Source organism: Xyrauchen texanus, chromosome 17 (genome assembly GCF_025860055.1).
Source record: "Xyrauchen texanus isolate HMW12.3.18 chromosome 17, RBS_HiC_50CHRs, whole genome shotgun sequence".
Classification (NCBI taxonomy): Eukaryota; Metazoa; Chordata; class Actinopteri; order Cypriniformes; family Catostomidae; genus Xyrauchen; species Xyrauchen texanus.
Genome location: NC_068292.1, coordinates 14,959,845 through 14,972,280, shown reverse-complemented (window position 1 = coordinate 14,972,280; position 12,436 = coordinate 14,959,845). Strand labels below are relative to the sequence as shown.

Here is a 12,436-nt window from a genome sequence, read left to right as displayed (position 1 = left end):
ATATTGTGATTTCTGGATTTTTTTTTTTTAGATTATGTCTCTCACAGTGGACATGCACCTACGATGACAATTTCAGACCCCTCCATGATTTCCAAGTGGGAGAACTTGCAAAATAGCAGGGTGTTCAAATACTTATTTTCCTCACTGTATATAATTATCGAGAGATATACAGTGCATCCGTAAAGTATTCACAGTGCTTCACTTTTTCCACATTTTGTTATGTTACAGCCTTATTCCAAAATGGATAAAATTCATTATTTTCCTCAAAATTCTACAAACAACACCCCATAATGACAACTTGAAACATGTTTGTTTGAAATCTTTGCAAATGTATTAAAAATAAAAAACAATCACATACATAAGTATTCTTTAATACAGGTTCTTTTCTTACAACCCCAACTCCAAAAATGTTGGGACAGTATGAAAAATCCTAATAAAAACCAAAAATATTGATTTGTAAATTATATTCACTCTTTGATATACTGAAAACACTAAAACTACACATTACAATGTTTTTTGGGGGCATTTCACCCTCTACAGTGAAGTGTTTTATAGTTAAAAGATTCAAGGGATCTGGTCAAATCTCGGTGAGTAAAGGGCAAGACGAAAATCACTTCTGAAGGCGCGTGATTCTCTAATCCCTCAGATATCACTGTTTTAAAAAACTCATTCACCTTTCATAGATATTATGAACATGGGCTTGGGATTATTTTAGTAAATCTTTGTTAGTCAACACCATTCGCCGCAGCATCCACAGATTCAAGTTAAGACTTTACAATGCAAAGCAGAAGCTCTACATCAACACTGTCCAGAAGCGCTGCAGACTTCTCAGGGCTCAGTCTCATTTAAGATGGAAAGTAGGACAGTGTAACCATGTTTTTTGGTCTGATGAGTCCACATTTACATTTTTTTAAAAATACAGCTATTGTGTTCTCCGTGCCAAATTTTACGTGGAACAGGACCATCCAAGCTGTTATCAGCATCAGGTCCAAAAGCCAGTGTTTGTATGACATGGGGTGTGTCAGTGCCCATGGCATGGGTAAATTTCACATCTGTGAGGGCACCATTAATATAGACAGATATGTAAAAATTTTGGAACAACATATACTGCCAGACTGCTCCGTCTTTTCCAGGGACGTCCCAGTATTTTCAGCAGGACAACTTCAAACCACATACATATCGAGATGCTCCTGCAGGCCCAAGCAGAGGACAGGCGTGTTTTGTGGAGCTTGCTGCCCCAGGAGGGGGCTTCAGCTGTAATTCCAGTAGCAGCAGGACCCCATGAGATGCTCATGAAAATCACATCACTGGATGACCCAGAGACCTTCCTGGAGCTCTTCGAGCACATGGTCCGAGCCCTGAAGTGGCCACGCTCACAGTGGGCGGTCCATCTGCTACTGCTGCTGTCTGGGGAAGCCCAATTTGCGGCACAACAACTCCCAGTTACCAACCTCCTGGAGTATTCTGACATGAAGTAAGCCATCCTGCAACAAATCAGCCCCAGCCCGGAACAGCACTGCCAGCACACTGACGCTAAGCAAGTTCTGCAGCCCGTTTGCCTTCACACAACGGCTCTGTAATGCCTGCTGGTGGTGGTTGGCTGAAGGGGATGGCGGAGTGGGTCCAGTACCACCATCCAGCTTCGATGGAGGAGGTGATCCAATTGGCTGAGGAACATATAGCGGCATATCCGGGGGATGGCAAGTCCTTTTTTTCCCTCTCTCTCTCTTTCTCTCCCCTTCTCTATTTCCCTCTTTCTCCCTTTCTTCCCCCTCCACTTTCCCTCTTCCTCCCCAGAAACAGGGAATTCCTTCCCCAAAACCAGTTCCCTTGTCCCATAGGCCATTCGTCCCACTGGCCTTCACGAACACTCTCAGATCTCCCTCACAGGCTGGTGAATCCGGTTCATTGGTTTGGGTCTCTGACCACCCACAGGCTGCCCCTGATCAAGCAGGAGTGTACCGGATACCTGCGAGTATAAAGGGGGGTGCATATCAAGCCTTGGTGGATTCAGGTTGTAATCAAACCTCCATTCACAAAAGCTTGATTCAGTCTGAGGATTTGCATACAAGCCGGCGGGTAAAGGTAAGGTGTGTGCACAGGGATGTTCACGATTACCCATTAGTGATGGTCATCATTCAGTTTCGAGGACAAAAGCATAGTGTAGAGTATGTGGTTAGTCCCAGCCTATTAGGCCACTAAACTTGCGTATGAATTGTCCGGCATTTACTGCTTTATTGATGGAAATTTCTGTGGATGGGTCCTGTAACAAAGTGTCTCGGTGTGTGGTTTATGATTCACTGACTGGGGAGGCGGAGCATAAAGGAGGGGGAATTTCCGACTTCCCCAGCCCTTTGAGGATTACCTGGCAGGGATTTCTCTCTGGAGCAGATGCATGATGAGACCCTTAGGCACGCCTTTGATCAAGTGAAAGTGATTCATGGTCAATGTCTCCTGCCAGACATCATGCTCGCATATCCGTATTTTTCAGTTATCAAGGATCGGTTATATAGAGTGACACAGGACGCTCATACAAAGGAAGATACAATCCAATTGCTTGTACGGAAGAGCCATTGAGAAATGGTATTCAAGACGGCTCATTATAATCTGATGGCGGGTCACTTAGGGCATGAGAAAACACCGAACTATCTAATGGCCCATTTCTATTGGCTGGGCATTTATGGGGATGTTCGCAGATGGTGTGCGACATGCTGTGAATCATTGGGCTATTAGTGCGGATGGCACGCAGGCATCGCTTTGTATTGGTTCTGGTGGACTACGCAACACAATATTCGGAAGCAGTGCCTCTACCTCCGCACGTAATGTTGCGGAGGCACTCTTCCAAATTATCTCCCGAGTGGGGATTATAAAGGAAATCCTCACTGATCAAGGCACAACATTCATATCATGTACACTACCAAAACTGTACGAATTATTAGGCATTAAATCGATTCACACCAGCGTTTATCACCCGCAAACCGACGGGTTGGTCAAACGATTTAATCAGACCTTGAAAAACACAATTTGCAAGTTCATACACGAAGACGCTAAAAAATGGGATGAGTGGCTCAAACCCCTGCTGTTTGCAGTATGAGACATCCAGCAAGCCCCCATTTGAGCTACTGTATGGGCATCGGCCACGCAGCGTGCTTGACGTCATACAGGAAACTTGAGAGGAAGGACCTTCGAATAGCAAAAGCCAAATTCAATATGTTCTTGACCTTAAGAGCAAAACTCAGGAGAATTTGCTCCAAGCGCAAGAACATCAACGCTGACTGTACAGGGGCACTCAACTATGTGAATTCGCACAGGGAGATAAAGTGCTTGTATTGCTGCCCACTTCAAACTACAAATTAATTCCCAAGTAATTGCCAAGGACCCTTTGAAGTCATATGACAATTCAGAGATCTCGATTATGAGGTTAGGTGAACGAATAGGGGAGGGGCACATCAAATCTACCACCTCAACTTCCTCAAACCATGGAGGGAGGCGGTGCTTGTAGCCTTGGTGATGGTAGTTCCGGAGTGGGCGGAGCTTGGACTGGAGGTGACTCCCAAACCAAATTCATTCACCCCGGTCCATTGCGGAGAGTACCTCTCACTGTTACAGCTTACAGACATTGCCTGGTTTCAAGTGGAATTTGCAGACGTGTTTTCGCCCTTTGCCGGTCACACAAACCTCAGAGCACCATATTGAGATCACCATGGGGGTGGTGGTTCGTAGCCGCCCCGATCGTCTTCCTGAACACAAGAAAAGGTTTGTTCAGGAAGAATTAGAGGTAATGCTTGAAATGGGCGTAATACAGGAGTTGCACAGCTATTGGGCCGGCGTGGTATTTCTGGTACCAAAGACCTACGGCTCCGTCCGGTTCTGTGTTGACTACCGGAAAGTGAACGCAGTGTCCAAATTTAATGCTTATCTATGAGTTACTCAATCATTTGGGCGTGGCTCAATTTTACTCTACACTGGACTTAACAAAGGGTTATTGCCAGATCCCTTTAAATCCAATATCCTGAGATAAAATGGATTTTTCCACACTGTTTGGATTACACCAATTTGTGATGCTTCCGTTCGGTTTGTTCGGAGCCCCGGACACATTTCAGCATCTCATGGACAAGATCCTCAGACCGCACACGGCATATACCTCTGCATATCTAGACAATATCCTAATTTACGGTAATGACTGGCGGCGGCATATGCAACATCTGAGGGCTGCGACAGGCAGGACTCACGGCCAACCCGAAGAAGTTCGTAATTGGGTGGGTGGAAGTAGGTATCTGGGGTTCCACTTGGGTCAAGTGCAGGTGCATCTACAGGTTAACAAAACCAAAACGATCAAAGCCTGCCCGGCGCCCAAGACCAAAAAGGAGGTAAGGAAGATTTTGGGGTTGGCTGGCTACTACCGGAGGTTTGTGCCAAGTTATTCTGATGTCACCAGCCCGCTGACTGATCTTACTAAAAAGTGGGCTCCTGATCCGGTCCAGTGGACAGAGTCGTGCCTACTGACTTTTCTAAAGGTAAAGTCTGCACTTTGTGGGGAGCCGCTTTTACATATACCTGACTTCTCTCTACCCTTTATTTTGCAGACTGATACATCTGAGAGGGGGCTGGGGGTGGTTCTCTCACAGGAGGTGGGAGGGGGAGGAATGGCCAGTGTTGTTTATTAGTCGCAAGCTCTCATTCAGGGAGAAGGTCTTGCGATTAAGTGGGATGTTCTTAGCCTCCGCTACTACCTGTTGGGTTGGGCCTTCACCCTCTGTTCCAATCACGCTCATCTGCAATGGCTCCACCGCATGAAGGATACTTGCGCGCAGATCACCCGTTGGTATCTAGCTCTTCAGCCCTTTAAATTCGAGGTGGTCCACAGACAGGGGGCGCAGATGGTTGTGGCTGACTTTCTCTCCAGAAATCGGGTGGGAGTTTGGTCTGCGGGAGAGGGAGAGCGGTAAGGATCGTCACCTGGGTTGTGATTACTCTAACGCCTTATAGTGATGGCGGAGGGAGTCCTGAAAAGGCAAGGCCAGCGTGGAGAGAGAGAGCACCAGGGACGAGCCAAGAGAAAGACTGGCAAAACAAACAGCACTGATTTTGAGTTGGCTATAAGCCGTAACTGTGAATGAAAATAAAGTCTGACCTCAACTGTTTGCTGTCTCCTGACTCCTGCATTGCCCACAAACATAGAACCTTTTTATGTTTTATGCTTAGAAGGAAATTTGTCTCGCTTGGTATAAATTGTGTACTGTTCTTGATTTTTATTTGTCAAATGACGGACAACATTTGGAATTATCCGTCAGTGTTTTCAATATGGTCAATGATTGTTTGTAATCTATTGTTTTTCACATAAACCACAACAGAGATTACCCCAAAATGTTCTGCTTAAACAAGTCAAACTCTACCCCAAACATGCAAAGTACAAAATTTGTGAGCAGCATAGAAGTGAAACAACATTCAGGGATTTGCCAACACACATCAGCGGTACAGGAAATTTGATACAGTTTGGCATCAAATTCTGAGGTCAAACTGCTGACAGAGACAAAAGCTGAAGAAAATTGAGAAACCAAGAAAAAACAGAAAGCATAAAGAAGGATTTTGAGAACAATTTTATGCTTCTAGTGTCCTCAGGTACAACTCAACAGTGAGGTTTTATGAATATGAAAAGATGGCACAAGCAGGATTCATTTATACATTATAAATAAATGTACTGACCTCTAATCTACAGTAGACATCAATGTGTGCTGCAGTTACACATTTTTCATTAATTACTCATTCTTTTAAAAATAGAACCATAACAAACCATAGTTTTAACTGGACAAATACTGTGAATCTAAAAGAAAAATCACAATATGCTAAAAATCTAACATTTATTAACTTATACAAAAGCAATTTAGGACTTTATCTTTATTTACAAACCTGGTAGGGTATTTGATTGCGTAGGAGGCTGCCAGATTTCCACCCAGGTTATGACCCAGCATAATCATGCTCTCCAGGCCCAGTTTCTCCCTCCATTGCTCGATGGACTGCACAAACTGGAGCTCAGCCTCTTGGGCATCTGTGTCAAAGTGCGGTCTGCTGCTCTGACCAAATCCCAGCAGGTAAAGGCATAGACGGGCCTCTGCTGGGACAGAGGGTCCAGGTTCTGAGCCCAAAGACTGACGCCACCCCCAAACCCATGCAGCAACACCAGAGGGGTCTTACTGCCATGGGTCCCTTAAACCCCAGTGTCCACACCATGTTGTTGTCAAATATGTTGACAAACTGCTTGAAGAACTTGCTTTTGATGTCTGATAGGAGTTAAAGGTAAAGAGAGCAGAGAAATTACATTTAACTTAATAGCAACAGCTTACACAACAACTTAGTACTTATACAATTGATATTTATGTTGCCTACTTAAAGGTGCACTCTGTAAAATGTGCATTATGTTTTAACATTCATACTTTCTTTTCAGTTTCCGATGTCATTGTAAAAATGCACTCTTCGCAGTAAGCCATGACTAACTTATTACGCAAATAAATGATACAAATTACAGGGGATTATTGAGGTAAAGAAAATAATATTCAGCAGGTAATTTGGTCTCAACATGGCAACCTCCACATCTTCACAAGCCATTTATAAATGCATCCCTGAATCAATAGAAAATTCAGTATGACAAATATCAATATTTTCTCAACAAAATTCACAAAAGTCAGCTAAAATAAAATTGCAAAGGTTATGTCTAACCACAGAAATTCAAAATAGCAATGCTAAAGTTTCATGTTCATAAATAAAGAGTAATTTCAGAACAAGTTTGATCTCTTATTCAGAACAGTCTGGATTGTATTCAGGCTAAAGTTTAATGTTGATGTCTTAACTTTAATATAACATAACTAATAGTGATGTTCACTTTAAACACTCACTAACTTTCTTTAGGGAAAAATAAAAGACAAAAACAAGCAGGCACTCATTAATCCACAGAGAAAGTGTGATTTGTAACATACGGAGTAAAATTCCTTTTAGAGGTTGATCGATGTAGTGGTTTTACCGATTAATTGGTGCCAATAGTTACTTTCTGGAAATTAAATAAAAAATAAATAAATAAATAAATCCTCCATGTTCCTCTGTGGCCAATACTCTTTATCTGGTGAACATATAGGATATAAAATGCTTAATTTGCTGAATATATATATAAAAGAGAGAGAGAGAGCGAGAGAGAGAGAGAGAGAGAGAGAGAGAGAGAGAGAGAGAGAGAGAGAGAGAGAGAGAGAAGGTTAAGGAGCCAAGTCTGTCACCATCAATGTTTATGGACTAATTCACGACAATGCAAAATGTTACAGAAAAGACACATATGACAACTGACATGCGATCACTGATGATCTTCTATTGGTTAATGATGATCTATAGTTAATTAATTACTGCTTAAACCATATACAGTATATATTAGCTCATATGACAATGTTTAATTTGTAGTGATTCTATTTTAATACATTGTAGATGATTGTAAGAGTGCATGTTTTGTTTCCCTTGTGTGTTTGTGTCACCTGGAAGAACAGACATTTTATAACAAAAGTCCCACAATTGGGATTTTGGTTGCACAACAAACGCATCTGGGATTTTACTAATTTTGGACTTGTGCAGCCTCTATGTCTGTGCTATCACATTAAGGAAATACTAAGATTATTATTATTTTTTACATTAAATAAATTGATTTTAAAAACTATAAGCTGGTTAATAGTTAAATAGTTCACCCAGAAGTTAAAATTCTCATATCACATACTCACACTCAAGTCATCCCAGATGTGTGACTTTCTTTCTTCTGCAGAACACAAATTTTAATTTTTAGAAGAATATTTCAGCTCTGTTGGTCCGTACAATGCAAGTGAAAGGTGATCAAAACATTGAAGCACAAAAAGGCAGCATAAAAGTAATCTATATGACTCCAGTGGTTAAATCCATGTCTTCAGAAGCAATCCAATAGGTTTTGGGTGAGAACACACCAAAATATAACTCCTTTTTCAGTATAAATCTAGACACCATCAGTCTCCTTGGATATCATGATTTCAAGCTTGATTTCACTTCCTAGTGCCATCTAGTGCTCTGTGCATGCGCCAAGCACTAGGAAGTGAAATCAAGCTTGAAATCATGATCGTGCCAAGAGACTTCAATGGCAAGTTTCTGTTTTCACCCAAAACGGAACGGATCACTTCAGAAGACATGGATTTAACCACTGGAGTCATATTGATTAATTTTACGCTGCCTTTATGTGCTTTTTTGAGCTTCAAATTTTGGTCACCATTCACTTGCAAGTCATATTATATCTGCAAAATCCATTATCGGTCGACATTTAATTGATTTTGATATATTTGAGCTGTATAAGGCATGGTAATAATCTTTAATTTCTGAAAAGCAAGCCTGAGTGGAGTTAAACTCATACAAGAGAAGGACACAATGGTGGTTACTCACACTGCAGCATCCTCTCCTCTGCCTCCTTCAGGTGTCTTTGAGATGTTGGGCACCAGGAGGGCAGCCAGCTGGTGATCCACCATGACCTACAACACAACTCAATGTGACCATCTCATTCTTCACTAATATCAGTTAACAACCAAAGAGGGAAACATGGGAAGTCTAAGATAGTTTGTTAGTTTTACAAAATTCCCAAAACTGGTGCTAAAAAAGCAATATTGGCTTTTTTTTTTCTTTAAGAGAACACAACAACCCTCAACCCTTTGTGAGAAATTACTGTGCACAATGAAAACTGAAGTACATCACAGTGCTCTTGTTGATATCTGGAAGACGTATTGTTTACTCACCTGCAATACATCTATAAGACGTTTCCACTCAGATGTTAATAAGACATTAGCAGATGCCTTTGAGATGTTTATGATTTAGAATGTATGAAAATCTCATCTTTTTAAGATGTTTCCCAGATGTTGGGAAAATGCCCGTTATGCCAGATTACCAGTCCAGCCCTTGTTACAGCTAGACAAAGATTACCTCACTGTCTTGACCAAGAAACAGACAACATTGTAGAAGAGACTATGAATACCGAAAAACTTCAGTACACGGTGTGCCAGTCTAAAGTCTAGAGAACAGGAGAGAGCTGTCAATCAAACGACTGCCGATCAACCAATTAACCCTCATATGTTAGATATATGTTTAGCATTGTATTAACGAATATTACTAAAATTATCTATTTGTGGAGAGACGTTATGATAGTGCTCATGTGTGATTTATAGGACTATTGAAAGCATTAAAACACACAATTATCTTCTGAATTAACACAAATAAAACACTGAAACAACTCAGTATTATGTTTTCTTGATCAACATTTACAGCGTGCCAACGAAAACTGTTGACAACTATAAAAGACTCACGTAAACAACAACACCAGACGCAAACTGACAACAAACAACATTACCACTTTATTAATAACGCTTAAGAGGGTGACTCTTACCCCGTGTCCGCTGACAGTGAATTCTCAGTCATGTTTCTGGTTGTGTCTCGTTAAGAAGGATGCGTCCACTGGAGGTCGCGTCCTTTGAAGGCTGCAGTATACCGAGTGCCCTCCTTTAAACAAGCCTCGTTTAAACGAGACAGCCTTCGTAGGACGAACGGAAAGGAAACGTAACATGGTTGCTATGACAGCACGTCACTCTCTTAATTCTCGGACACATTTAATGATCCAGTGAGTCAATTGTCCGAACAATTCAGACTGAAGAGCTGGTTTCAGTTAGACTGATTCGCCATTCAACTCGGAACCGGCTCAAAAGAGTGATTCACACAAGTCTAACGTCAGTGTCACTGATCATGTGACCCTGAGCGTCATACACGAACTATAGATGCTGACATCCTAGCTGTCCATAGATATCTCTGAATTTAGACCCTTCTTATTTTAATTTTATAATTAATGTATTACTTTTTCTTGCCAAATGTTACTTTCATAAGTGTACCTTTGCAAGAAAGTTATTGATATATATATATATATTTAAATTATTTAAGAAATTCTAACAATTCTTTTGCATGTAAGACTCTTTTATGGTGTAATACATATAAGCTAGTATAACAAGCTTCGTCATAATGTAATGTAATCCTCATTGTTCTTTTTTGGTATTTGTATTTGTTAATTTTATATTGTAAAAAAAAACACAAAAAAAAAAAGTAAAAGCTGTCCATAGATTGTATTATCAGCGGTAAACGTGCAGTGTCAGTGCACTCGTATTGTCTAAATGCACAAATCGTTTTAATTCATGCTAAAAACTAATTTATATCATAAGGCGCATAGCGTGGGAATCTATAGCAAATAAAACTAGCATTTCAAGCGCATTTGGGTTTATAGCTGTCCGTATTATTAAATGACTCGTCTCGATAACATTAACATATGAATATATTTCTCAGCTGGTCAGTGTGTGCGGTGGGTGGGGGCTCTTTCGTCTCGATGACGTGAAGAACTCAAGTCAAGCCTTTTAAGTTTACAGAGCTCCGGCTCATACACGTGCAGTAGAGAGCTATACTTTGAATTAAACAAGTAGTTCAAACAGTCGGCTTAAATGGGCATTTAAACAGCAAGGCTGACATCTCTTTCGCTTTCCGGACAGCTGATCGACCGACCGTGCAACTCTGTAAGTAGACATAGTTTACATAGTCAGTGGTGGCAGTCAGGCCTGATACGCCATTTTCCATCGATATTACATTTTTAAAAGCATTTACGCCTTGATACATGACAGTAAGAGTGTCCTTTGTTGGTTATTTATCGTATACAGTGGCGAACTCAGGCTGTCTGTTGGGCAGGGGCGAAGCAAATGAAAAGGGCACCAGCTGCATGTGGTGGGGCATTAGCGTGCAGAAATGTGTGATGCATTTATGGTGAAACAGTTTAAAAACCTGGTTAAGATTAAAATAGTTTTATTATGTGATTCAGAATTTAAGTATAACTACTACACCTCTGTAGTAAAAAACACACAGAGAGCTATTAACCACCATTTATTTCACACATACACACTAGGGTTCACTTTAAACACTCACTAAATTTCTTTAGGGAAAACTAAAAGACAATAAATAACAAGCAGGCACTCATTAATCCACAGAGAAAGTGTGATTTGTAACATACTGAGTAAAATTCCTTTTAGAAGTTGGGTGTAACGATTTATCGATCTGGTTCAGTGCATCGATCCAATAACCAATGATCCAATGTTTTCAATGCAACGCGTAAATATCTATATAGACATTTTTTAAAGATGAACCTTTATTTTAATACTCTCATGTCAGCCACGTCTGTATGCATCCACGTCAGACGATGAAGCAGCCTTATTACATTAATTTTACTTTATGAGCACTAAATATTTTTTTTCATATGGGGCAAGGATGTGCACGGGGTCTTTGAAGACAAATTGCACTCTGCTATCCGTGCGAGCCCTGAGCTCCAGCGTCAGGATCGGTGCAAGCACATCAACCGGGCGCTCCTTAAAATGAAAGCTCTCGTGACGAGCGCAGAGTGGCTCACATGCTTCCGTAGATATCTTTGCGTATGTAAACCATTTTGCTATTTAAAAGTACCATGGAGCAGTTGAACCATCATGTGAAACGTCTTGACAACGCTGACATTCTGAACAGCACTAATAAGGGAAAGAGAAAAACCTGCTCCCCAGAATTACCAACAGTTATAAGACTATATACATCTACACATCATCTCTAACATTTATCCCAGTTAACTGGAACAGAATTTTTCATTACAGCTGTGGAAGTTGTAGCCAAGAAAACTCACGGTTAGTTGGAAACGTCATGGGTATGTACGTTTTTTTAATTGGATTAAACTGAAAAATAAGCTGTAATCAAATGATTGATTATCACTTGTGTGTGATATTATTTTTTTATATTATCTGTATAATTTATTTCAACATCTGAAGTACCTTACTTTGTTGTGGAGATGTCCCAATGTGGATACTAAATTTGCACTTTTCAGAGAGCTCAATAACATAGTCAAATACAATTTTGGTTGCATTTGAGGGCAAAACAAATGCAATTGATTGTGTAAAATAGGCACATAATATCGGAATATTGATCGCAGGGAATTGAATCAAATCGAAATTGTATCGCGGCAGACTTTGAAGTATCGGCAAATATCGTATCGCAGGCCAAGAGGATCGGTGTAAGATTGTATCATGATGAACGTCCGATTTACACCCTTAACACACACAAACACACATGTGATGTCACTGAAAATGAGCTGTATATTGAGGAGCTTTTGTTGTGTTCCATTTGTACTCGCAAGTCGGAAATTCTGAGTTCCCAGTAGGATCTTTTAACTGGAACGCCCCCTCAAGTCGTAGTTCCGACTCGGAAACTTGGAGGACCGCAACAACCCCAACTTCAGAACCCAAAATGGCTGCTCAGCGCATCAACAGTAACTGAAACAGTAGTAATATATTGTTAATTAGCACTTCTGTTTGTCTGTATCTCAATAAAC

At 40.8% G+C, this 12,436-nt stretch overlaps 1 protein-coding gene and 1 pseudogene across 1 annotated transcript in view; one reads left to right on the top strand and one right to left on the bottom strand.

Moving 5' to 3' along the window:
* Positions 1 to 9,563, bottom strand: part of LOC127657528 (1-acylglycerol-3-phosphate O-acyltransferase ABHD5-like) — a 28,297-nt pseudogene extending 18,734 nt beyond the window's left edge.
* An 889-nt stretch (positions 9,564 to 10,452) lies between these two features.
* The window catches only part of LOC127657524 (anoctamin-10-like), a 48,679-nt gene continuing 46,695 nt past the window's right edge, over positions 10,453 to 12,436 (top strand). Inside the window, exon 1 of the mRNA XM_052146361.1 lies at positions 10,453 to 10,592. The gene's annotated coding sequence lies outside the window, so the exon portion shown is untranslated. The remainder of the gene's footprint in view (positions 10,593 to 12,436) is intronic.